Source organism: Conger conger, chromosome 16, assembly GCF_963514075.1.
Source record: "Conger conger chromosome 16, fConCon1.1, whole genome shotgun sequence".
Lineage (NCBI taxonomy): Eukaryota > Metazoa > Chordata > Actinopteri > Anguilliformes > Congridae > Conger > Conger conger.
Genome location: NC_083775.1, coordinates 18,529,062 through 18,554,968, shown reverse-complemented (window position 1 = coordinate 18,554,968; position 25,907 = coordinate 18,529,062). Strand labels below are relative to the sequence as shown.

General features: G+C 41.8%; 1 pseudogene; it reads right to left on the bottom strand.

Moving 5' to 3' along the window:
- LOC133114088 (uncharacterized) lies at positions 1–25,538 on the bottom strand (annotated as a pseudogene).
- Positions 25,539–25,907: the final 369 nt, after the last annotated feature.

The window sequence follows — 25,907 nt, the reverse complement described above, 5'->3', positions numbered from 1 at the left end:
TTAGCTGAAGACATGGGCATAGCCAAGGTACAAACCTGCAACCGAGTGTCATTACCCACCGAGCCAGAATCACAGACATACAGAGATGTTCCATAAATGCAGTCTTGTGTACTGAATGTCATGAATACTATCACATCACTCAGCTTTCACATTATAACTACATACTGCGTACAGTTTAAGTTCACATTTGACATGCCCATAGCCACCAACATGGCAATTTCTCATTTGTCTGTTAATCTGATCCAAACTAGAAATCTGCTTGATGCTCACACTGTATATTTCTCCAGATTGTAAATAAATCCTTTCTTTTTCAAGTAGTACTGTAATCTGGTATCCATAAACTGTATTTGGAAGATCCATACAAAATGCACTGCAATAAAAGTATTAGCTTATATACTTAATAACTCTTGAAAGGATATCAATGGGACAGCATGGGTTGCCAACCACTGGGTTGACACAAGGGCTCATCTGTTTTGAGGTAATCAAAATGGATACTTCCATCCCTGGACATGGATTGCTGCAATCATGTGATCTGGCAATACTTGCTAAGAACTACATTAATTCCTTCTATCAACAATGTTGGGTATGCCAACACTATTGTGCAAGGAATTATTCTAAGTAAATACGTTTTCAAGTATGAACTGGCTGTCTTGTTTTGGCAGACAGCTAGCCACCAGTCTGTGTTTCATAGCAACAGGTCGAAAGAACACAGCAACAGACCGAATCAAATTACACTACTAACCGTTCTAGGTTTGTAACTGAACTTGCCTGAGCAACACTAAATGCTATGATCTGAGGAAATATATGGCACCCTTTACAAAAGCGGTTTGGTGAAAAACTGTTGGAAATTCAAATTAAAAAGACATAACAAATATTGGTAACCATTTTATTCCACAATACACCATGGCCTCCCGTGCCTTATTGTGAAAATAAAACATTGTCCAAAAGTTTTTAGAATATTAATAGTTACCTGGATAGGATATTATAAATGTATCATTAACTCATTGTAGAATGTGCATAAATGGGTTTGGTTGTAGACTTGAAAGTAAATGGTATGTGCTGAGAAATTCAGTCCATAGGAACATGATGAATAAAACTTACGGGAAGGAGGAAGGAAATGACAGCTGTCTTTTCTCTTTGTGAATGGCAGTGTGGATCCCTTTTTCTTTGAATCAACCACAATTTTGGACATTCTTTCTATCAGCTCCTCCTCTCTTCTGCTCCATTCATCCTCAAAGCACTTCTGTTTATTATTTCCCATAGACCTGCCTTCTTCACCTCTCTCCAGTATCGTGAAAGGAAGACCCCTGTTCCTGGCTACCATCTCCTCTATCTTCTCCAGCAGCTCTGTGACCTGAGTCCCATCAGCCCTGTTCTCATTGTTGAGAACATGATACCTGTTCCCACATTTCTCTATGAGCTCTTGGAGAACCCTCCCTTCAGTCTCAATGTACTGTTCAATGGCTGTGTCTCTCAGCCAGTCTCCCCAGGTGAACAGCACTATAGTGTGTCTCCAGACTCTCTCACTGAGAAGCTCCAGGTGTTCCACCGCTGATCTCCTCTCGGTATCACTGAATGCTGAGCTCACATCAATGACCAGGAAGAGAGCACAGGGTCCCGGGGGACACAGAGACACACTGCGCACAATCTCCTGTTTATCCAGCTCTGCAGTGTCGTTCACAGAATAAGTCTTCCACCAGCCTGGTGTGTCGACCACAGTGACCTGTCTCCCAGCTACTTCACCCTGTCTCTTCACACACTGTGCAGTTCTTATTCCAGAGTCAAACTCCTCTCTGCCCAGGATGGTGTTTCCTGCTGAACTCTTCCCACTCATTTCCCCCCCCAGCAGCACAATCCTCAGCTCTGAGAGACGGTGTTCCTCCCCTGTCAGAGAGAAAGTGAACTATTTATTCCTCATAAACTCGGAGTTGAGCTGTTCACAGTAAGTTTGGAGTGGTGAGCATTAATAATGAAATTACACTGAGGACATAAGACAGATGGGCTGCAGTTACATATATTGGTAGGAAGAGTTGTGCATGATATTTTAGTTCATACCACCATAATGTCTCACTCTCCTCAATACATTTGGAATTGGACAACTGGAAACATGGAAATGTATATATATATATAAAATATTATTAATATGTAAAAAATGACTAATAATCAGATAAAATTTGAAAGCCGAAAGGAACATTTTTTGTAATTATTTTCTATTACTTTATCTGAACCACAGCTAGTTTAATCTTCTCTGGAAAATCTGGCAATCCTCGTCAGATTCAATTTGTATGGTGTCATGATGACCTTTTCAACTTTTACCTGGAAAATTCCTTCCATTTGCAACCCTACTCATTTAAGCACTAAATGGTAAATGGTTGGCATTTATACAGCGCCTTTATCCAAAGCGCTGCAAAATTGATGCTTCTCATTCACCCATTCAAAGACAGACTCACACACACACCAACGCTGATTGGCTACCATGCAAGGCGTCAGGAGCATTTGGGGGTTAGGTGTCTTGCTTTGGGACTTGGCGGGATTGAACTGGCAACCCTCCGACTGCCAGATGACTTTGCAAAGGAAAACGGCACCTTTGGCGCCATTGGCCAACATGATATTTCATAGGAACAAGGTCATACGGTCCCTTTTGTAGATTGTAATGGCTGCCTTTGTAAGTTGCAGCTAGCAATGATTACTAATTTATGCTAAATTATCTAGCTAGCTTTATTCGCTCACTAAGCAATTTCACCAGCATTGGTGCATCATAAAGTCTATTGATAATACAGTGTCCTTTTGAAATTGCAAATTTGAAATGCTACCTAGGCTAACATTCCTATTCACTAACTGTAAGCCAGTTTTATTATAAATGTTGAGTGCTATCTTTGGTGAAATCCACTTTAGTTGTTGCTAGCTCTAGTGATCCATTGAATGTCGGTAACGTAGACAGTGTTCTGATCGCTAACCCTGTGTTCTCACAGTGAGCAATTTTGTCAACCATACGTAAGGATAGAAAGCAGTCTATGGCAAATATGTAGCTTGCTCTACCAAAATCCGTCACATTAAGACCAAAACACATTGAGTCTTTTAACAGCACTGGAGAGCTGGCTATTGCTAACAATCTATTGAAGTCAATAATGCTTTGTTTGAATGACAGTTTTATAAGAAAGCAATTGAGAGAGATAGCTAGAGAGATCTGCAGACTAGCTAGCTAGGTAGCTAACTAGTCAGAGAGAGAGAGATCGCTAGCTAGCTAGCTGGCTAGTGAGAGGTATAATATTATATATAGATATTGCTAGTTAGCTAGACTATTGAGAGAGAGACAGAATATTGCTTGCTAGTGAAATGGCAGGGAAAAATAATCATCAGTGTCATGACATAAATCTAGAAACTAGGAGATATGCTATACGGTAAAAATAAAATGCATTTGATAGACTGTATTATTCCATCATTTCATTTTTTAAAAGAAAAATAGCTGCATGAGACCACTAAGAAGAAACAATGTTAAGGTTCCCGCTCCTTCAGCCTAGTACACTTGAACAAACTGTCAACCAAGTCACTCACTGTGAGCACACGGGGCAAGTTTTCTCTAGGTGATCTTTAGTTTTTGTACTCTATGTGTGTAAAACTTAAGTTGCCTCATTCCCTTTCCATAAAAACTGGGTACGAGACTCCTATGATCCATCTCAGCAGTGACAAGGTAACAGATTGGTTTGGCTTGGTTAAAATCAGTGAGCTTTTCCCCTAAATCTCCTCTAAGAACAGCAATTCATGAGACAGGGGCTTTCTGAATCCAGATTAAACAGACAGTTCTCATCATCCACCCCAAGTTGGGATCTCTAGTCCAGAGGCTATCATAGAATCAATAGGCAAAGTTTTAAAGGAAGCCATGAAACCCCACTATGAGATCAGTCACTACAGGCTGCCAAGGTATTTCAGTGGCACCATTCCAATACCCGAAGGTGAAGTTGATTTTGACTCTTGGCTGGAGCAGGTAAACCAGATGATAACAGAGTGGCAATGTTCTGAGCATAAAAAGAGGAAGAGAACTATTGAGAGTTTGAAGCCACCAGTGCTAGAGCATAGAGGTCACTGAGGTCCAACACCTGTAGCCTCTTGGCAGTGCCCATGACTTGGCTCTATACTGTAGGTGATCAAGCTTTCTGCTGCATTGCACCACACCAGTGGAACAATAAAATGGATTATTATTATTATTATTATTATTATTATTATTATTATTATTATTTTTATTATTATTATTATTATTATTATTATTATTATTATTATTATTATTATTATTATTATTTTATTTATTATTATTATTATTATTATTATGTCGATCAGTGGGATTCACAGTGCAACATTGTGCAGAAGTCATTGTCTGAACCTCATGGTCAAAAAATGAAAGCCTGCAGCCAGGCATGTTGCCAGCATGCCAAAATGGCTGATGTGTTTACAGTTGAGTATGCAGTTAATATCAGTAAAGTCATACAGCAGAAGATTAACATTAATCCAGAACTTTTTAACTTTGACAATTCCGTTCTTGAAAGAATGAGTGAGAGAACCCAGGTGTTTTCACAGAGAGAAAACACCGGGGACTTTGCCTAACTGACCACCTGTTTTGAGAGTGATCACAAAGAATTGCCCCTGCTGACATAGAGGATGTTCGTCACCATCTACATCAGTTGCAGGCCAGAAGCCTATATGCCTCCCCAATTGTGGTGATCATCACACTCTGAACTGAAAAACAGCCCTTGATCAATACAGTGCACCTCGAGAGGGCAATGTTTTACATTGCTTAGCTGGTAGCAAGTGGTTCTTGGTGCATGACTTGAGAAGCGGCAATTATCAGAAACCAAAGTGTGAGCAGGACGAAGAGAAAACAACATATATTTGCCTTTTAGGATTTTTCCAATCTGAACAAATGCAGGTGTGAAAGTTGCCTCTGTCAGATTCCAATGTTCAATGGAAGAAGCAGAAGGAGATATGTTATTTTATTTAGATGACTTAAATGTGTTTGGAAAGACCTGAGAAGAACAGAGAGTGACTCATGAGTGCACTGGACCATCTTGAAACTATCCTTAGAAATACATCTCAGGCATGTTGGATTGGACCCGGGCATTGCAACCAACCCCTCAAAGATAGCACAGGGTCCCGGGGGACACAGAGACACACTGCACACAATCTCCTGTTTATCCAGCTCTGCAGTGTCCTTCACAGAATGAGTCCACCAGCCTGGTGTGTCGACCACAGTGACCTGTCTCCCAGCTACTTCATCCTGTCTCTTCACACACCGTGCAGTTCTTATTCCAGACTCAAACTCCTCTCTGCCCAGGATGGTGTTTCCTGCTGAACTCTTCCCACTCCGTCTCCCCCCCAGCAGCACAATCCTCAGCTCTGAGGGACGGTGTTCCTCTCCTGACAAAAAGAAAAAGAACAATTTACTCTTCATTAGGAGTGCCAACAAACATTCAGTTCTGAAATGAGCTGCTCTCTGTATGTTTGGAGTCGTAAATATTTAATATGAAATGACATTCATCACTCAGAATATAAGACAGGTAGGATGTGTTTATTTTGGTGGGGGCAGAGTTGCACATGAAATTTCAGTTCATCCCAACATAAAGTCTCATTCTTTTCAATATATTATTGCAACCAGTAATTTTGGATAACAAATATTTTAATATTTTCCTGAAAATATTTTCTGAATTTCAAATATTTAAAAAATCTTTTTATGTCACCAAGAAGATTACTTAAAATGTAATGGCCTTTGTTAGGGCACAGCTGACTGGTTCATCCTGCTAAGATGCTGATGTAGTGAGTGCATGCACCCCACTGTCTGCTATCAAACCCTGACTCTGCAATGCACTTCTCTCAGGAGAAAAACTTTCCATTGATATAACGCATTTGAATAGAAACTGATTAAACATAATCATTATTCGTTTTAATTTTCACTGTAATTCATCTATAACTTATTTCAATCAATGGCAAATACGAACCATGAAAAAGTGCTTGGTGAGTCTGTCTCTGTTTCTGAACCTTCATCATCCTCTGTTTCACTCCATTTTCCACTGCCCTCCTCTTCTCTTCCACCTCCTGTAAGAGCATTCTATCTATTTCATAGTGAGAGCCTCCATGCCCTGCCATCATCTCCTCTATCTTCTCCAGCAGCTCCGTGACCTGAGTCCCATCAGCCCTGTTCTTATTGTTGAGAACATGATACCTGTTCCCACATTTCTCTATGAGCTCTTGGAGGGCCCTCCCTTCAGTCTCGATGTGCTGTTCAATGGTTTTGTCTCCCAGCCACTCTCCCCTGGTGAACAGCACTGTAGTGTGTCTCCAGACTCTCTAACTGAGAAGCTCCAGGTGCTCCTCCACTGATCTCCGGCGTTCCTCTGTGAACGCTGAGCTCACTTTAATGACCAGGAAGAGAGCACAGGGTCCCGGGGGACACAGAGACACACTGCGCACAATCTCCTGTTTATCCAGCTCTGCAGTGTCCTTCACAGAATAATTCCTCCACCAGCCTGGTGTGTCGACCACAGTGACCTGTCGCCCAGCTACTTCACCCTGTCTCTTCACACACTGTGCAGTTCTTATTCCAGATTCAAACTCCTCTCTGCCCAGGATGGTGTTTCCTGCTGAACTCTTCCCACTCCATCTCCCCCCCAGCAGCACAATCCTCAGCTCTGAGAGACGGTGTTCCTCTCCTGTCACAGAGAAACAAATCACTTAACAAACATCGCATTCTGGCAATATCAAATTCTATAAGTCTCTGTTTAGTGTACCATTCAAGTAATTTACCAATATATATATTTTCCAAGTGATTAAAATACATTCTTTGCACAGAAAGAAAAAAACCCACCATGATGAGCGGTCAGCCCACCAGCTGCCATGTCGATCCCTCTTTCTTTGCCCAGTTTTGTCTGTTAAATAACATTATTTGAACAATTTTTTATCAATGGATTATCAGTTTTAATTTAGTTTGTTTAACAGTCTTAAGTTGAATTGGCACTGAAATATTTTCACACCCAAAATGTGTGCCAAGATCAGGCTTCTCTCCCTCTCCCTCTCCCTCTAACAGGGATAGTTCACTTTCTTCATTCATTATTTCAGTTTTATTGAATGTTTTCCAGTGACAGAGACAGCTTTTAGAACGGCTTTCAGAGGCATCAGTGTGTTTTTTTATTTAAAGAAGAAAGTATGCTTCAAAACTAAACTGATCTGACTCTTTATTTCCAATGTTCAATGTCTTATGTTTATGCCTTTTCTCCCTGACTTTTAGAGCCATTTTCTAAAACTTGAAACTCAACATTTAATGGAATAAACTACAGAAAAGGCTATCATAATACTTGAAGACCCTCAATAAAAAGGTTGATATATGTCTTGATGCAGTTGAGGATTCTCACATGTACATACATACCGGGGATTCCACCAAATAAAAATATATATGCTCCCCGTGCCCCTGAAATGGAATACGCATAACCACTCGCTCAGTCTTATGACGTACCACCCCGGACCCCAGTGGGCGGCCGTCAAGCGACGTGATGGCTTGAGGCTGCGGAGTCGACCGAACCGGCAGATGATTTCGCTCAGCCCACTGACGGTCAATAAAGTTGTCCACCGCCCCAGAGTCGATAAAAGCATCTGTCCTAACTGTGGCCCCCTTCCACGTCAATTCGACAGAAAGTACTGTGCGAAAGCCAATACCTGCACTCGGTCCCACTAGTGACTCTCGCTCCACTAGTGGGACTGCTCTTTTGCTTTCCGGTCGGGACAGTTTCTTATTAAGTGCCCTGGCCGCTTACAAAAGAAGCACAGCTATTCTCTCCCGGGTCGCCCTCTAGGACGCACTAGAGTGGTAGTATCTAACTGCATAGGTTCCTCCTTGCTATGTACACCCCGTCTCCCTCCAGTCTCTGTACCCTGACCTGGGGAGGGCGGAACCTGCCAATTAAAACCACCTATCCTGCCGGCTCTCTCTCGCTCACGTTCCCGAACCCGGTTGTCGATGCGAATAGCCGTAGATATAGGCAAACCCAAATTCCCCGGTGAGTAGGTATGTTTGGTACACAAAAAAAAGCCTAAAAATGATCATACATATACATGTTCTAATATTCATTGATTTATTGCACCAAATCTAAATCTGCAATGGAAAAATAATTGTATTGTATTTCATCCCCAATATGTTATCCACCACTAGAAAGAAAATTGTGTAGCTATCTAAAAGCAGTGACATTCTGCAAGTGTTTTTCCAAGATGAGGCACTTTTACTTATTCAAAATCTATCCAAGTGGTATATTTTCTGTCTGATGCCATTCTGTCTGATGTCCAATTTGTTTGTCACAACATGTTAATCATGAATGAAGGAAAAACAATATCATCTTGAATCAAACTGCTCAAAACTTTATTGGAGCCACATTTTTTGGCCGTTCTTTTATTTGCATAAAACAGTTGAGTAGCCTACTGTTATTTCTTATGTCATACATTTTTGCTATATATGTACATATACACATTTTATATAATACAGAATACAGTTTTAGATTAAGTACCGTTGTGCTAGTATATAAAAAAAGAAAGTTGACGTTGACAAACAGTACTTCTGTACTGCAGTTCTGTAGTTCCAATAGACATTTTCAGTTACAATCGAGGGCACCATCACACAAGCTATGAGAGACATTTCAATGCACTTCAGGAACAGAACTGCCGAAAATTACTGTAACAATGTTATTTAGAGAAATAAATTAAACTTAAACCAAAATCTAGCTGCTCAGACAGGCAAGAGTCTTGCCTAGCAACCGGCTCCTGTATGTAAACAGAGCACCCCCCATATTCACATATTTAGTTCTCATTTTTACGTGGACACGCATCTCAGTCAATGGAAAATAGCGGCTATCAAAGAAAACATATTTCGCTTGAATACAAACGGAAGCATTTTGGATTATGAAAACGTTCATATGGTCAAAATAACCTTTCAAGATGCATGTACTGGATATAACTGAAGTGACTGCAAAGTAAGCACAGATTACTTATTTATTCACATTTTTTCAGAATGATTTATTCCGTGATCTTGGGCACTGTCCTGAAAGCTAAAAGATTGTAGAATTTTTTCATGCAAAGTTTTCCAGGATCGGATGACTGAAATTATTAAAGAATTATTATTAAAGAAATAAGTTTATAATATCCTTTAGGGTGTAATAAGCAATTGAGGGATGGAGAGTGTGCTTTTGTTTTATTGTCCTGAGCTAAAGGAAGAAGAGAGAGGCTACCGACCAGCCTCGTTAGCTTTAGAAGCGTCTTCTGAATGCTCTGAGAGTACATTTTCGGTGTGTTTGTGCGGTATGTTTTGATAAATTATGGATATAGGCGAGTAGTCCATCATTGAGTCGTGGGCGGTTCAAATGGGGTTTACGAAGATATGGGAAGAACAACACATCCCATCAGAATGGAAGGAGGGCTACCTCATCAAACTACCAAAGAAAGGCGATATGAGCCAATGTGCAAACTACAGAGGGATCACACTACTGTCCATCCCAACAGGATTATACTGGACAGGATGAAGGACACTGTCGACCCATAGCTCCGAGACCAACAGGCGGGCTTCCGCAAGGACAGATCCTGCACAGACCAGATTGCAACACTATGCATAACATTGGAGCATTCACTGGAGTGGAATTCACCTCTTTTCATTAATTTTAGGGACTATGAAAAGGCTTTCGACAGCGTGGATAGAGAGACCCTCTGGACACTGCTCAGACACTACGGAGTGCCAGAGAAGTCCAGAAACATCATCAGGAACGCCTACGAGGGGATGACCTGCAGAGTGATACACGGCAGTCAACCCACCGACGCCTTCCAGGTAACAACTGGAGTGAGACAGGGCTGTCTGTTGTCACCATTTTTGTTCCTGCTGACAATAGACCGGATCATGAAGCAAGCAGGGAGAAACTAAACGGCATACAATAGACATGGACGCAGTTAGAAGACCTTGACCTTGCAGATGGCCTGGCCCTTCTCTCCCACACCGAGCAGCAGATGCAGGAAAAGACCAGCATCATTGCAGACAACTCTACTCGGCTTGAGCTTAACATCCACAGAGGGAAGAGCAAGGGCATGAAAATCAGTGCTGACAACACATCACCCATCATTCTGGAAGGAGAAGCGTTGGAAGAGGGAAACAACTTCATGGCAGCATTGTCAACAAGCAAGGTGGAACAGATGTTGATGTGAGAGCCAGGATTGGCAAGGCCAGAGGAGCCTTTCTCCAACTAAAAAACATCTGGAGCTCAAGAGACCTTTCCATCGTAACCAAGATCAGGATCTTTAACACCAACGTGAAGTCAGTCCTAATCAATGGCGCTGAGACCTGGAGGACCACTGTCACCACAACCAATAAACTGCAAGTTTTCTTAAACACCTGTCTGCGACGAATCCTCCAGATTAGCTGACCAAACACCATTAGCAATAAAGACTTATGGCAACGAACACAACAACAGCCAGCAGAGAAAGAGATTCTCCAACAGCGTTGGAGATGGATTGGTCAAACACTCCGTAAACCATCCCTGAGCATCACAAGACAATCTCTCAGGGAGAAGAAAGAGAGGCCGACCATGAAACACCTGGCGCCGAGGCTTGGAAGCTGATGCCAAGAAGATGGGACACACCTGGGGACAGCTGGAGAGGTTGGCCCAGGATGGTTGGAGAACCCTTGTTGACACCCTATGTCCCAGAAAGGGTAATAGGAGTAAGTAAGTAAGTGTGTGTGTGTGTGTGTGTGTGTCAGGGTGAGTGCACAATCAAATATTTTTTCATTTTTGTTTGGTTAAAGTTATCAAACATAAACAATTGAGAATTCTTTATGTATCAAGTTACCTTTACACAAGGATTATGCCAGTCCTAAGGGCAGTCTATTCTGGGTTCTGTTCTGGGTTTAAACATCTCACCCAGGAGTGGGTGTGGCCAGGTTGGTAAAGTGAGTGGGGCAGTTTATTATAATGCAGTATTATCATTTATTAAATAGCATGCCCCCTTATACAGCTCATATTTTTACAAGCTCTCTGTGCATACAGCTGTGTATATACTGAAGCAATCTGAGCTGAGCCCCTTGCTCATGGGTGTAATTGCAGGACCTCATCTGAGATATGAACTCCCAACCTTACATGGCCAGTTTCCTCACTATTGTAGAGCTCTGCTTCCCCTGTTGTAGTCCACTGCTGATGAACATGATAAAATATTGCATAACATAATAGTTGTCTTATATGGTTTGTAATTTAGAGAAATTTTATCAGAATATCCTGAAAAAATGCACCACAACCCTCACATCATCTCAAGAAAAGAAAAAAAAACCAGTGTGCACTACCCTATCGAACAGGGAGCACCATACATCTCCTGTACTAAACAGGAGGAATACCGGAAACCATTCTAATACCTAGAAACAGATCTAAACTGGTGGTAGCTGGGGAGGTGGAGGGTGAGTTTATTTTGTGCAGTAGCAAGCACAGGCAATGAGCAGCGAGGGAAAGTTCTGAATGTTGGTTAAAGAACGGTGCTCCAAGGTGGTGTGTACATATGATTGGAAGAGTATGAGAGTGAGTTGTGTGATTGGTTCATTTTATGGAAATGCGGGTGTATGTGACAGTCCAGATCATCAAAAGCACCAATTTCTTGCAGGCATTGTCTTGTCATGCAGAGAGATTGATCCCATATAGCATAAATGCAACATAAGTGCAAAAGTCACTGTCAGTCATTTTGAAATAAGTCAGCCAGTTGGGTAGATATGAAAAGGGTTATTAGGATTCAGTGCTAAAAGAAAAAATCCAAAACAAGACATTCATTCCAATGTAGTCTAGTGGGTAAAAGAAGAAACAAAACATTGAATGAATTAAGCCCAGCCTCTGGAACCTGGACACTGAGCAATAATCTATGCAACTATAATAATAACACAATCAATAACACCATGTACAAGAGCATTGAAATTCAAAGAAAATTTTCAATGATTAACTTGATGCCAATAAAGCCAAAACAATCCACCCACCCTTGGCAACTGGCAGCACAGCACTTACAATGATGCACAACAGCTCACCTGTAAGGGAGCAGGGACAGAGGACAAAACACAACCAAAAAGGGAATCTTCAAGTTGCCCACAGAACGTGTGATAACCACTAATATAGTCTATGGGAACCACTAGAGGAGAGAGGACAGAATACTCCCCGCTAAAACACCAACTAAAATGCCACTGAAAACCTGGTACAAGTCAATATTGACGCAATAGGTGGAGGAAAATACGGAGAACTGATACGGTTACCCAAATACAGGGTAACAGGCCTTTAAAAAAGTAAGACAAATCAGCCTTGCATGCTACCTCTACCTGCCTCAGTGTCTGAAACACAATGTAACACTCAAGCACAGAGCCGGGGGACAATGTGTCTTAAATAGAGTAGAGCCCGCCTACCAAAAACAGATAATTGGTTTGGTAATTAGACTGCACCTGGATACCAACCAGATATCACAAGCACTTTATTAGGAAAATTTTTACTTTATTACAGCTACTTATTTGTACGATTATCTAATCATCTAATTGTGTGGCAGCAGTACAATGCATACAATCATGTAGATACAGGTCAGGAGCTTCAGTTAATGTTCAGGTCAACCATCAGAATGGGGAAAAAATGGGGAAAAGATTATCTAAGTGACTTTGGAATGGAATGATTGTTGGTGGCAGACAGGGCGGTTTGAGTATCTCAAACTGCTGATCTCCTGGGATTTTCACACACAGAGTTTGAGTTTGCAAAGAATGGTGCAAAAAAAAAAAAAAAATCAACAAAAAATCCAGTGAGCAGCAGTACTGCAGACAGAAACGTCTTGTTAATGAGACATCAGAGGAGAAAGGCCAGACTGGTCAAAGCTGACAGGAAGGTGACAGTAACGCAAATAACCACACGTTACAACAGTGGTATGCAGGAGAGCATCTCTGAACAAACAACACATCATAACTCTAAGTGGATAAGCTACAGCAGTAGAAGTCTAAAAAATAAGTCTAATAAATACCTAATAACGTGCTTGGTGAGTGTACTACAAGCAATATGGACAAATAAGATTTTATTTATATATTTATTGACTTATATTTAAACAGGTAAAGTCTCATTGAGATTAAAAATAAAATGAACAAATAAGGTTTAGAAACAAAGACCGTTTCCAATATTGCTATATTGTATGTCTTTTAGAACTGAAACAAATTCACCATAACAAATCAACTCTAATTTAGTTTTAAATCTTCCTGTAGGTGGGAGCATATTTAAAAACTTTTTTGCCCATCTCAGTATGAACACAGGGAACAAACAACTGCAAAGTCTCTTGAGAACGCAAGCTATATTGGCCTTGGCCTCAGGAGAGACACGTACACAAGTAAGTGGGAACCAGTCCAAGGAGAGTTTTGTAGATTAAACTCAACCAGTGGGTATGCCTGCATACATACAGAGATGGCCACTCAGCTTTTGCATACAAGGTACAATGGTGAGTAAGATATTAAATACAAAGTATTTTCTAAATGTTTCTTGAATTACACCAGAAGTGTCTCTCATCCTATACACTATAGCCAGTGTGTGCAAAGTGAGCCACAGGGAAGAACCTGTGCTGCAGTAACCAGAGGAATCCAGCAAGACCAACTGTGTCCTTCCACAGCAGACTCCCTGTCAGTGAGCTGATGACATGGGCATAGCCGAGGTTCAAACCTGCAACCCAATGCCATTACCCACTGAGCCAGAACCACAGATATAGAGATGTTTTATAATTTCCATAATAGTGACCATCACATCACACCATAAGTTATAACTACACAAACAGTTTTCAACTGTATTTTGTTGTTTTTGTACATAGGCCTTTCTGCTACACTTGATCACAAACACAAATCTCTTGTCAGAAGAATGAAACAATTTTTAGCAAAAACAATGAAGATGAAATGTTTGTTAAAATAGTGGGGGCTGGTTTTACAAAAAAAAGATTAGGAAGTAGTTCCACAATCTACCACATGGGGGCAGAGGAGAAAAGTGTTTCGTCTGAAGTGTCACCAGCACTGTCGTATACCGATATCTCTTCTTCACTCACTACAGAACTCATTGTTCCGTATCCAGATGATGCCGAACCCTCTGGTTTGCTCATTTTCAGCCAATGTGACACCTTGTTACTGGAAAGTTGATGAGCAGATTGATAATCCCACACAGAGCTGCCTGCTTCAGAGGGGGCTGGAGTCCCTCCGCTCACTGTAACACAACAACACCAACAAGCTGTTACACTCAAATTCATCTGTATTATATTTTTGCTATTTTTTGCAAATACTACATAAATATTGTTTCATCTTTTTGATTCACATGATTTAAAGTCATGATGTGCATCATTCATGTTTAAAAGGAACAATACATCATTTCTAAGGCTCAAGAGGCCGCCACTCCCCTCAAACCATTGGCTGTGGCAATTTGAACCAATTTTCAACCAATGAGCTTGTATTATTGAACAACTGCACAATGTTTTGGTTCAGTGTTGGTCTGTCAACTATATATTTTCAAACTCAAATTTAAGGACTATAAACACAGGTAGAAGGTGAGTCAATATGTCAGTGAGCATTTTCAATGATAGGAAGGGGTTTTCAATGGTCTTGTAACAATGTTTTAACACAAAAATCATTTAATAATAACCGTCTGAAAAACTGATGATCAAATGTTTTTCAGACGGTTTTTAAATCCGTTGTTTTGAAAATAGTACTTTAGGCTGGTGTTCATGTATGATGAGTTAACATTATTAACTGTTAATAAGGGTGTAAAATGTTTAAAAATGTGCATAGAGGTTTGTCATTCAAGGACTTTAAGCTGAACTGTAAGTGCTGAGAATCAGTCAAAAGAAGAATAAAACTCACAGGAAGGTGGAAGAAAATGAAAGCTGTCTCTCTTCTTCCATAATGGCAGTGTGGATCCCTCTGGCTCAACCAAAACCTTCAACATCCGCTCTATCAGCTCTGCCGCTCTTCTGCTCCACTCCTCCTCAAAGCTCTTCTGTTTTCTTCCTATTTCCTTTTCCACAAAAAAGTATGCTGAAATTCTAGGGAGCTGACGAATGTACAATTCCTTGATTTATATCAGGGCTACACAAGCCTATTCCTGGATATCAACTGTCCTTTATGTTTTCATTCCAACCCCAGTTTGGCACAATTCTAGTAATTAGCAATGAACGACATCTCTTGCTGTTGAATGAGGTATGCTTTGTTTGTGTTGGAATGAAAACAGTATTAAAACTTTGGAAAATAACAGATGATTAAACATTTACAGCAGCCACTAGATGGGGGCAGAGTAGAGCAGTGTTTAGTCTGGAGAGTCACCTACACTGTCCTGTTCCAGTGTCACCCTGTTAGCCTTCTCCACTTCACTCACTCCAGAACTCATTGTTCCGTATCCAGATGATGCTGAACTCTCTGGTTTGCTCCTTTTCAGCCACTGTGACACCTTGTTACTGGAAGATTGATGAGCAGATTGATAATCCCACACAGAGCTGCCTGCTTCAGAGGGGGCTGGAGTCCCTCCACTCACTGTAACACAACAACACCAACAAGCTGTTACACTCAAATTCATCTGTATTATATTGTGTTATATTTTATGAAAATACTACATGAATATTCTTTTTATCTTTTTGATTCATATGATTTGAGGTCATTATGTGCATCGCTGCCTGTGATGAATGGATGTTTCTCATTCATGTTTAAAGGTATAATAGGTCATTTCTAACGGTCAAGAGAGCCACACCATGCCATTGGCTGTGGCAATGAGAACCAAATTTGTGCTTGAATTATTATATGTGTTGGTGCGACAATTGTATATTTTCAAACCCAAATGTAAGGACTATAAACACAGGCAGAGGGTGAGTCAACATGTCAGTGAGCATTTTCAATGATAGGAAGGGATTTACAATGGTCTTGTAACAATGTTTTAACCTAAAAATAATTTGATAATAACCGTCTGAAAAACGGATGTTCAAATGTTTTTCAGACGGTTATTAAATCCGTTGTTTTTAAAATAGTACTTTAGTCTGGTGTTCATGGATGAGCAAAATATGCTGTATATAAAAGCTAAGTATTAACCTGTCTAATGCATTATTAACTGTTTATAAGGGTGTAAAATGTTTTAAAATGTGCATAGAGGTCTGTCATTCATGGACTTGAAGCTGAACTGTAAGTGCTGAGAATCTCAGTCAAAAGAAGAAGAATAAAACTCACATGAAGGTGGAAGAAAATGAAAGCTGTCTCTCTTCTTCCATAAAGGCAGTGTGGATCCCTCTGTCTCTGGCTCAATCAAAACCTTCAACATCCGCTCTATCAGCTCTGCCGCTCTTCTGCTCCACTCCTCCTCAAAGCTCTTCTGTTTTCTTCCTATTTCCTTTTCCACAAAAAAGTATGCTACAATGCTTAGGGGCTAACACATGTACAATTCCTTGATTTACATCAGGGCTACACACGCTTATTCCTGTATGTTTTCATTCCAACCCCAATTTGGCACACCTGATTCTACTAATTAGCAATGAACTGTGAGGGAGCAGGGACAGAGTACCAGATGCAACTGAAAAGAGAATCTTCAAGTTACCACCAGAACGTGTGATAACCACTCATATAGTCAAGGGTTCTACCCAATATAATCTAGGGGAATAATAATCAATTACAGGCTGACACAAACTCTTGTACATACCGCTTCATCCCAGGCCACCAGAACCGCCTGCTAAAGAACTCGTGGGTCTGATGGATTCCCCACAGAATGGCCCCACAGAAGTACCTGAGCACGTACCCTGCCAGGGACAAACATGCGACCTGGAGGGTCGCTAACAGGGCCTGGCTCTAAACGCTGAGCCTCCTGCACAACAGTCTCAATATCACAAGAAACTGCAGCCACGATCCGGACGACCAGAACAATGGGTGTAGGGGGACGGTCCTCCACTGACCCGTCATACAACCGGGAAAGGGCGTCCGGCTTGGTATTCTTAGACCCAGGACGGTATGTCAGGAGGTGGGGGAGTTGATTAAAAAGAGAGGAATACCCTCTGAGTGCCGCCTAAATGGGATGTGCATGTTGACTGGGGCTGTGATCTCTTCTAACCCTGTACCCAATGGGCAAACATCAAAGGGCGAGACATAGTGCGACTGCGCTAGGGGGTGTGATGGAATGCCCACGCCTCAGCCCACTGGGCATCAATAAAACACTGCAGGGCCCCAGAATTGAAAAAAGCTTTGGTGTTCAGTGAGAAACGGTCCCACCTTAACTGGACAGTCAACAGGGTGCAAAAGGAATTGAACCGGTGTCTCACTTGGCCCTCTCGCCTGCTCAGTGAGACCCCCCATTTTCCGTCTGCCTAGGGCGAGCCTGCCCGGTGTGCCCACAGCAGCACTGACACCAACTCCCCCTAGCTCAGCCCCTCAACTGCATGGGCTTGTCATAGGTCAGAGAGGAGTGGACGGCAATAGGGGCTGCGAAAGGAACATTGTCATAAGCCGATCTACGTCTCACATAATCGGGCATCTGAACGGATTAAGGGATCTGCCCAGGCGAGGGCCATCCCGGTTAATAAGGAGAAAATAAACGCCACCCACGAATTGTGAGAGGCGAACCTGGACGGCTGAGTCTTCAAAAAATTAAACATTGGGACAGGAAACCACAAGGGAGCTGGAGTTTGGGTTCCCTAGGACTGACAGAAGTGAATGGGGTGTCATGGGAGAGTGGTTGCGCGACTGGGGGTGGAGCGTTGATTACCAGCCAGTGGAGACTGTCTGCTAGTTCTTGCATACAGTCTTCCTGACAGCGCAGCTGGTCAATGAGCTGACCCTGTTGAGCCTTCATAGCCTGTTGTTGGGCCTGGAGGGTCTTTAAGCCCCCTTCATGAGCAGCTATCGCAGCATGCTGATTAGCCTGCACTTGTTTAGCCCTGGTGGGGTCGCTGGTTCCTCCATATGACTTCTGTGAGAGAGTGGGGACAGAGGACCAGACACGACTGAAAAGGGAATCTTCAAGATACCACCAGAACGTGTGATAACCGCTAATATAGTCTCGGGTTCTCCCCAATATAATCGAGGGGAACCACGAGAGGAGAAAGGGGACAACAGGACAGAAAACTCCCCAACTAAAACAGAACTGAAGACCTGGTACAAGAGTCTATTTTGACTTAAGAGGTGGAAGAAAATAATAAAGAAAACCTGATATAGTTACCCAAATACAGGGTAACACGCCTTCATGTCGCTAATGAAAAACCAGCCTACCCCAAGGCTACCGCTACCTGGCTCGGAGTCTGAAACACAATGAAACACTCAAGCACAGAGCAGAGGGACAATGAGTCTGAAATAGGGTTGAGTCCGCCTACCAATAACAAATAATTGGTTAGTAATTAGACGGTACCTGGATACCAATTAACCAAGCCAGCAATCTGCATGCGTGAGCCCGAAAAACGGAACTGCCTAGAAAATGAGTAGGAAAACCCTGACATGAACAAGACCTCTTGCTGTTGAATGAGGAGTGCTTTCTTTGTGTTGGAATAAAAACCTACAGTATTAGAATTTTGGAAAATAACAGATGATTAAACATTTACAAAAGCTACTAGATGGAGTAGAGCAGTGTTTAGTCTGGAGAGTCACCTACACTGTCCTGTTCCAGTGTCACCCTGTTAGCCTTCTCCACTTCACTCACTCCAGAACTCATTGTTCCGTATCCAGATGATGCTGAACTCTCTGGTTTGCTCCTTTTCAGCCACTGTGACACCTTGTTACTGGAGGGGGCTGGAGTCCCTCTGTTCACTGTAACACAACACCACCAACAAGCTCTGTTACACTCAGATTCACATGATTTAAGGTCATTATGTGCATCAAAGCCTGTGATGAATGGATGTTTCTCATTCATGTTTAAAGGTACAATAGGTCAGCTCTAACGGTCAAAAGCCAAGTATTAACCTGTCTACAGCATTATTAACTGTCTATAAGGGTGTAAAATGTTTTAAAATAGAGGTGTCATTCCTGGACTTGAAGCTGAACTGTAAGTGCTGAGAATCTCAGTTAAAAGAAGAACAATAAAACTCACAGGAAGGTGGAAGAAAATGAAAGCTGTCTCTCATCTTCCATAATGGCAGTGTGGATCCTTCTGTCTCTGGCTCAACCAAAACATTCAACATCTGCTCCATCAGCCCTGCCTCTCTGCTCCTCCACTCCTCCTCAAAGGTATTACGCTCATCACCTTTCTGTCTCTCCCGTATAGTGAAGGAAAGACCCATGTTCCTGGCTACCACCTCCTCTATCTTCTCCAGCAGCTCTGTGACCTGAGTCCCATCAGCCCTGTTCTCATTGTTGAGAACATGATACCTGTTCCCACATTTCTCTATGAGCTCGTGGAGGGCCCTCCCTTCAGTCTCAATGTGCTGCTCAATGGTTGTGTCTCCCAGCCAGTCTCCACTGGTGAACAGCACTATAGTGTGTCTCCAGACTCTCTCACTGAGAAGCTCCAGGTGTTCCACTGCTGATCTCCTGTGTGTATCTCTGAATTCTGAGCTCACATTAATGACCAGAAAGAGAGCACATGGTCCAGGGGGACACAGAGACACACTGTGCACAATCTCCTGTTTATCCAGCTCTGCAGTGTCCTTCACAGAATGAGTCCACCAGCCTGGTGTGTCGAACACAGTGACCTGTCTCCCAGCTACTTCACCCTGTCTCTTCACACACTGTGTAGTTCTTATTCCAGACTCAAACTCCTCTCTGCCCAGGATGGTGTTTCCTGCTGAACTCTTCCCACTCAGTCTCCCCCCCAGCAGCACAATCCTCAGCTCTGAGAGACGGTGTTCCCCACCTGTCAGAGAAAGAGAACATTTTACTCCTCATAAGGAGTGTTAACAGATATTTAGCTCTGAGATGAGCTGTTCTCTGTAAGTTTGGAGTCGTGAGTATTAAACATGAAATGACATTATTCAATCACAAGATAGGACAGGTGGACTGTGGTGATTTTGGTAGGGGCAGAGTTGCCCCTGAGATTTGAGTTCAAACGAACATAAAGTCTCATTCTGTTCAATATGTTATTGCAACCAATTATAAACATTTTTATATTGGGTAGGGACCATGTAACTTGGTACCGTTAAACCAATACTGTAATGCCAGGAGCAATAAACTTTCACAGATGAGAGCAAGGACAATCGCATTGTCCACCCCTTCTTTGTCCACTGTTCTCTTCTCTTCCCTTACCTTCCTGCCAGCTCAGACAGCGGCAGAGGTTCTCTCTCTCTCTCACCCTCCTGCCAGCTCAGACAGAGGCCGACATCATACCACGCAAGTTAGCTTACTTCACAGTAACTAAGTGTAGGACACTTTCAACCCGGTGAACTAGTGTACGTGCTGTGCTAGATAGCCACCGGGAAAACTTCCAAGCAACCGGGAACTTGGCACACACCCCACGTATCACAAACAGCCCAATAAACTTTTGCGGCCTGCAACCAGCACCCTTCTTTCAGATGACCGGAACACACGTTGCGTTGCCTAGGCTAAAGCCAAGGACACCAACTGGCACGTTGCTCTCCACGGAAGTTCACCATCGCGTCTCTCCTGGACACCCACGACTGGAGACAGCAAGACGTAAACGGACTCAGTCAGACTGACTAAACATCCCAGGCATTAGCCACTGTTTAGTTAAGTCTTAATTGTGGTTCGCCTGCTGTGAATGTATGCGTTTTCTTTTTGTAACGTTAGTCGACTTTATTATGTGATTATGTTCGCTGTGTAGCTTATGTGAATCGGTTCGCCATTATCCCGTATGTAAACGCTAGAGTTAATCACATACGTGTTTTACTCCTAACCACAGCTAACTCTTCCAAACTCCACTAATAACGACTAACGCACACAATACAATCAAACCTTGTGTCCTCCCCTCTCTCTTCTAGGCAAAAATAAGTTACTGCTGCAATTACACGCACACCCGCACCGACACATACACACCCTGGTCCTTTGTCTAAGACGCGCGCACACACACATTCCATTGTTAGCATTCCATGTAGCATTCTTGGTTATCATTCATTCTCCGTGATTAATTTTGTCCTTGTCTACTCTGTGTTTGTAATTTTGTTGAATAAATTATCTTATTAAACCCGGTGTTTGGTGTTGTATGACATGGGAGCCGACTCAAATTCATCATCCGAAGAATTCCAACCTTCAGGTTATCTGTATGTTTAATCGCTAAGATTGGTTATTTTAATAATTAATAAAAATACTACATTTGTGGTTAGATATTTTAGATAATAGTAATTTTATGAGACTGATTACTAATTGCAGTATACACTGCTTCCCCTACATAATTGGCGCCCACGTGAGCACTGAGACGTATGCGTTTAAAATAGTCATCCTCATTATTTCGGAGAGTGTAAAAACCCGACAGGTAAAGAGAACATTTTACTCCTTATCAGAAGTCTTAACAGACATTTAGCACTGAGATGAAGGGTTCTCTTTAAGTTTTGAGTTGTGACTATTAAATACGAAATGACATTCATCGCTGAGAAAGTAAAACAGGTGGGCTGTGTTTATTCTGGTAGGGGCAGAGTTGCGCATGAGATTTTAGTTCATAGCCACATAAAGTCTAATTCTTTTCAATATATGATTGCAACCAGGAATTTCTGATTATCAGTATTTTTATATTGTGATGAAAATATCTTCTGAATTTCAAACGCAAATAAAAATGTGTTTTATGTCAACAAGAACATGACTTGAAATTTAATGATCTCAGTTGTGGCTCATCATTCTAAGATTCTGATCCAGTGTTTGGATGCACCCCACCGTCTGCTATCAAATCCTGACTGTGCAATGCAATACTTTTCATTGATAGAATCCATTCGAATGGAAATTGATTTAACATAATCATGATTCATTTTAATTTTACACTGTAATTCATATAAAAATCATTTCAATCAATGACAAAAGCTTACCCTGAAAAAGTGTTCGGACAGTCTTTCTCGGTTTCTGAACCTTCATCAACCTCTGTTTCACTCCATCTTTCATTGCCCTCTTCTCTTCCACCTCCTGTAAGAGTCTTCTATCTATTTCATAGTGCAAGCCTCCACGCCCTGCCATCATCTCCTCTATCCTCTCCAGCAGCTCTGTGACCTGAGTCCCATCAGCCCTGTTCTCATTGTTGAGAACATGATACCTGTTCCCACATTTCTCTATGAGCTCTTGGATGACCCTCCCTTCAGTCTCAATGTGCTGCTCAATGGTTCTGTCTCTCAGCCAGTCTCCACTGGTGAACAGCACTATAGTTTGTCTCCAAACTCTCTCACTGAGAAGCTCCAGGTGTTCCACTGCTGATCTCCTGTGTGTATCTCTGAATTCTGAGCTCACATCAATGACCAGGAAGAGAGCACAGGGTCCCGGGGGACACAGAGACACACTGCGCACAATCTCCTGTTTGACCAGCTCTGCAGTGTCCTTCACAGAATAAGTCGACCAGCCTGGTGTGTCGACCACAGTGACCTGTCTCCCAGCTACTTCACCCTGTATCTTCACACACTGTGCAGTTCTTATTTCAGACTCAAACTCCTCTCTGCCCAGGATGGTGTTTCCTGCTGAGCTCTTCCCACTCAGTCTCCCCCCCAGCAGTATAATCCTCAGCTCTGAGAGACGGTGATCCTCTCCTGTCAGAGAGAAAGAGAACATTTTACTCCTCATCAGGAGTGTTAGTAGATATTTAGCACTGAGATCAAGGGCTCTCTGTAAGTTTGGAGTTGTGAATATTAAACATGAAATGACATTCATCAATCAGAAGATAGGACAGGTGGGCTGTGTTTATTTTGGTAGGGGCAGAGTTGCACATGCGATTTTAGTTCATACCCACATAAGGCTCATTCTGTTCAATATATTATTGCAACCAGAAATTTCTGATTATAAGTTTAATATTGTGATGAAAATATCTTCTGAATTTCAAATATTTATAAAATATTATTTATGTCAACAAGAACAAGACTTTAAATTGAATTGCCTTAGTTATGGCACTGCTGCGTGACTCATCATTCTAAGATTCTGATCCAGTGTGCGGATGCACCCCACCGTCTGCTATCAAATCCTGACTCTGCAATACACTTCTCTCGGGAGAAATACTTTTCATTGATAGAATCCATTCGAATGGAAATTGATTTAACATAATCATGATTCATTTGAATTTTCCACTGTAATTCATATGAAAATAATTTAAATCAATGAAAAAAGCTTACCCTGAAAAAGTGTTCGGACAGTCTTTCTCGGTTTCTGAACCTTCATCAACCTCTGTTTCACTCCATCATTCATTGCCCTCCTCTTCTCTTCCACCTCCTGTAAGAGCATTCTTTCTATTTCATAGTGAGAGCCTCCATGCCCTGCCACCATCTCCTCTATCTTCTCCAGCAGCTCTGTGACCTGAGTCCCATCAGCCCTGTTCTTATTGTTGAGAACATGATGCCTGTTCCCACATTTCTCTATGAGCTCATGGAGGACCTTCCCTTCAGTCTCAATGTGCTGCTCAATGGTTGTGTCTCCCAGCCAGTCTCCACTGGTGAACAGCACTATAGTGTGTCTCCAGACTCTCTCACTGAGAAGCTCCAGGTGTTCCACCACTGATCTCCTGTCATTCTCTCTGAATGCTAAGCTCACATCAATGACCAGGAAGAGAGCACAGGGTCCCGGGTGGCACAGAGACACACTGTGCACAATCTCCTGTTTGACCAGCTCTGCAGTGTCCTTCACAGAATAAGTCGACCAGCCTGGTGTGTCCACCACAGTGACCTGTCTCCCAGCTACTTCACCCTGTCTCTTCACACACTGTGCAGTTCTTATTCCAGAGTCAAACTCCTCTCTGCCCAGGATGGTGTTTCCTGCTGAACTCTTCCCACTCAATCTCCCCCCCAGCAGCACAATCCTCAGCTCTGAGAGATGGTGTTCCTTTGCTGCCAGAGATTAATAATTAAAGTTTACAAACACATCAGCGGTTTGAATAAAAAATGTACAATCATTTAAATAAATATTTAAATAATCATTTAAATCAATGAAATGTTCTACACAGAAAGAAGAAACTCACCATGATGAGAGGTCACACCAGCAGCTGCCATGTTCGTCCCTCTGTCATTCTCCAGTTTCATCTTGCAAATAAAATTATTTTAATGGTATTTTGATTTTGGTTTTTTTTTTGTACATTTACCCATCATGTGTCAATTTTCACGCACAAAAAGTGTGACACATAAGTGTGCCACATAATTTTCTCCCTCTTTTTGATTCAGATCTTACAGAGATAATTCACTTTCCTCAGTAGGTATTTTCATATTATTCCATGTGTCTCATTCACACAGACAGCTTGAGTGATTTATTATATTCTACATGTTTAGCAAAGCTTCTGACAGCATGTCAGCTTCACAATGGGCATTCGAAGCATCAGTGGTTTTCTATGAATTGAGAAAAAATACTGAAAAATGAAACTGAACTATCCCTTGAAGTTCAATCTTCAATCTCTTTGTTATATTTTCTCTCTGCTATGGTAAGTCAAACAGGTAAGTACTTGGAAAGTAGCCATTCACACTACCACATTATCACATCAAAAAAACATTTGTACCCATTCTACATTATGTTACAAGTGAGAGTTGATTGAGATTTTAGACAGAATACACAGAATAATTTAGACTGAGAGTTTCAAGTGAGAACTTGAGAGCTGTAGACGAGGCATGAATACGTATTCGGCCAATAATTTATCAGTGTGATAGACATAAATAGCTGCCTGCCTGAAACAATTTCCTCATAGTTTTAGCTCTGTAATGCTTACCCTTTAAGTCAAAGTGTAAACATTCTGTGGGATTGCGGCAGTGAGGTCTAGTCTATTTCCATGTACACAGGACACTTAGTCCTAGTCAGACAAGTGTTTCATGTCATTACATGGGTTTGAGTGAAAGACAAAGTACTACATCAGTCCAGATTGTTCTTGCTCTGTGATGTCCATGTTGCAGGGTTGCCAGGTCTGTATGATAATAGCAGCTCAATGGCCAATAATAACCAGCGCAATGGCCAATGAAACCACCCTAAAAAAACAGCCAGAAAAACAGAAGATGAAGCCCTGCTGAAAACCTATATACTGCAAGAGCCGACTATCATTGCTAAATCTTTATCGTTTACAAACTAACATTTTTATTGTAGTAGCATTTTCCCTCAATGGTTCTTTAGGAACTTATCATGAAAAAATTATAATCATGAACAAATATGTATAGCATATGTATGTGAATGTGTAGACCAATTCACTGAAACAAACCATCTTGTTGCTGCTTTGTTTATCTCTTATAGTTAATGCAATTACATTACTTTATTTTAGCTGATACACCATATTCATCCTGTTAATTCACAGTTTTAATCATATAATTACAGTACCTGTTGACTTGTAGTCCAGGTTCACTCCTTCCAGCTGAAAAAGAAATGATCTGCTTGAAATGATTCTGTGAATATTGATAGTTTTCCATGACGTCTGTTTAAATGCTTTGACAATGTCATGGGTTGCCTTTTGGTTCCAATGGGAGGTAGTCAGAATGTGGATAGGAAACAAAATGACACACCTGTCAGGCAGTCTGACAGCACAGGCTGGTTCTTCCAGTGTGTGTGCCAGCCAGCTTGGCGTGTATGTATGTGCTGTAGGATTAGGTATGTGAGAGAGTAAATGTATTGCTCCGGGGGGAGCTTTGCATCAATAGCAACTTTTTCCAGAACGAGTGCACCACGTCATCTGATCAAGTTTAGTGAAGCTACGCCACACACTGGAGCGGAAGCCAAAGAGTCACAGAGAGCAACAGAAACTCCTCAACCGTGTTTCACTCATACAGCTACCCCTACTGGCACCAGGGATAGATCACAAGCATCCTATTTAGCGCTA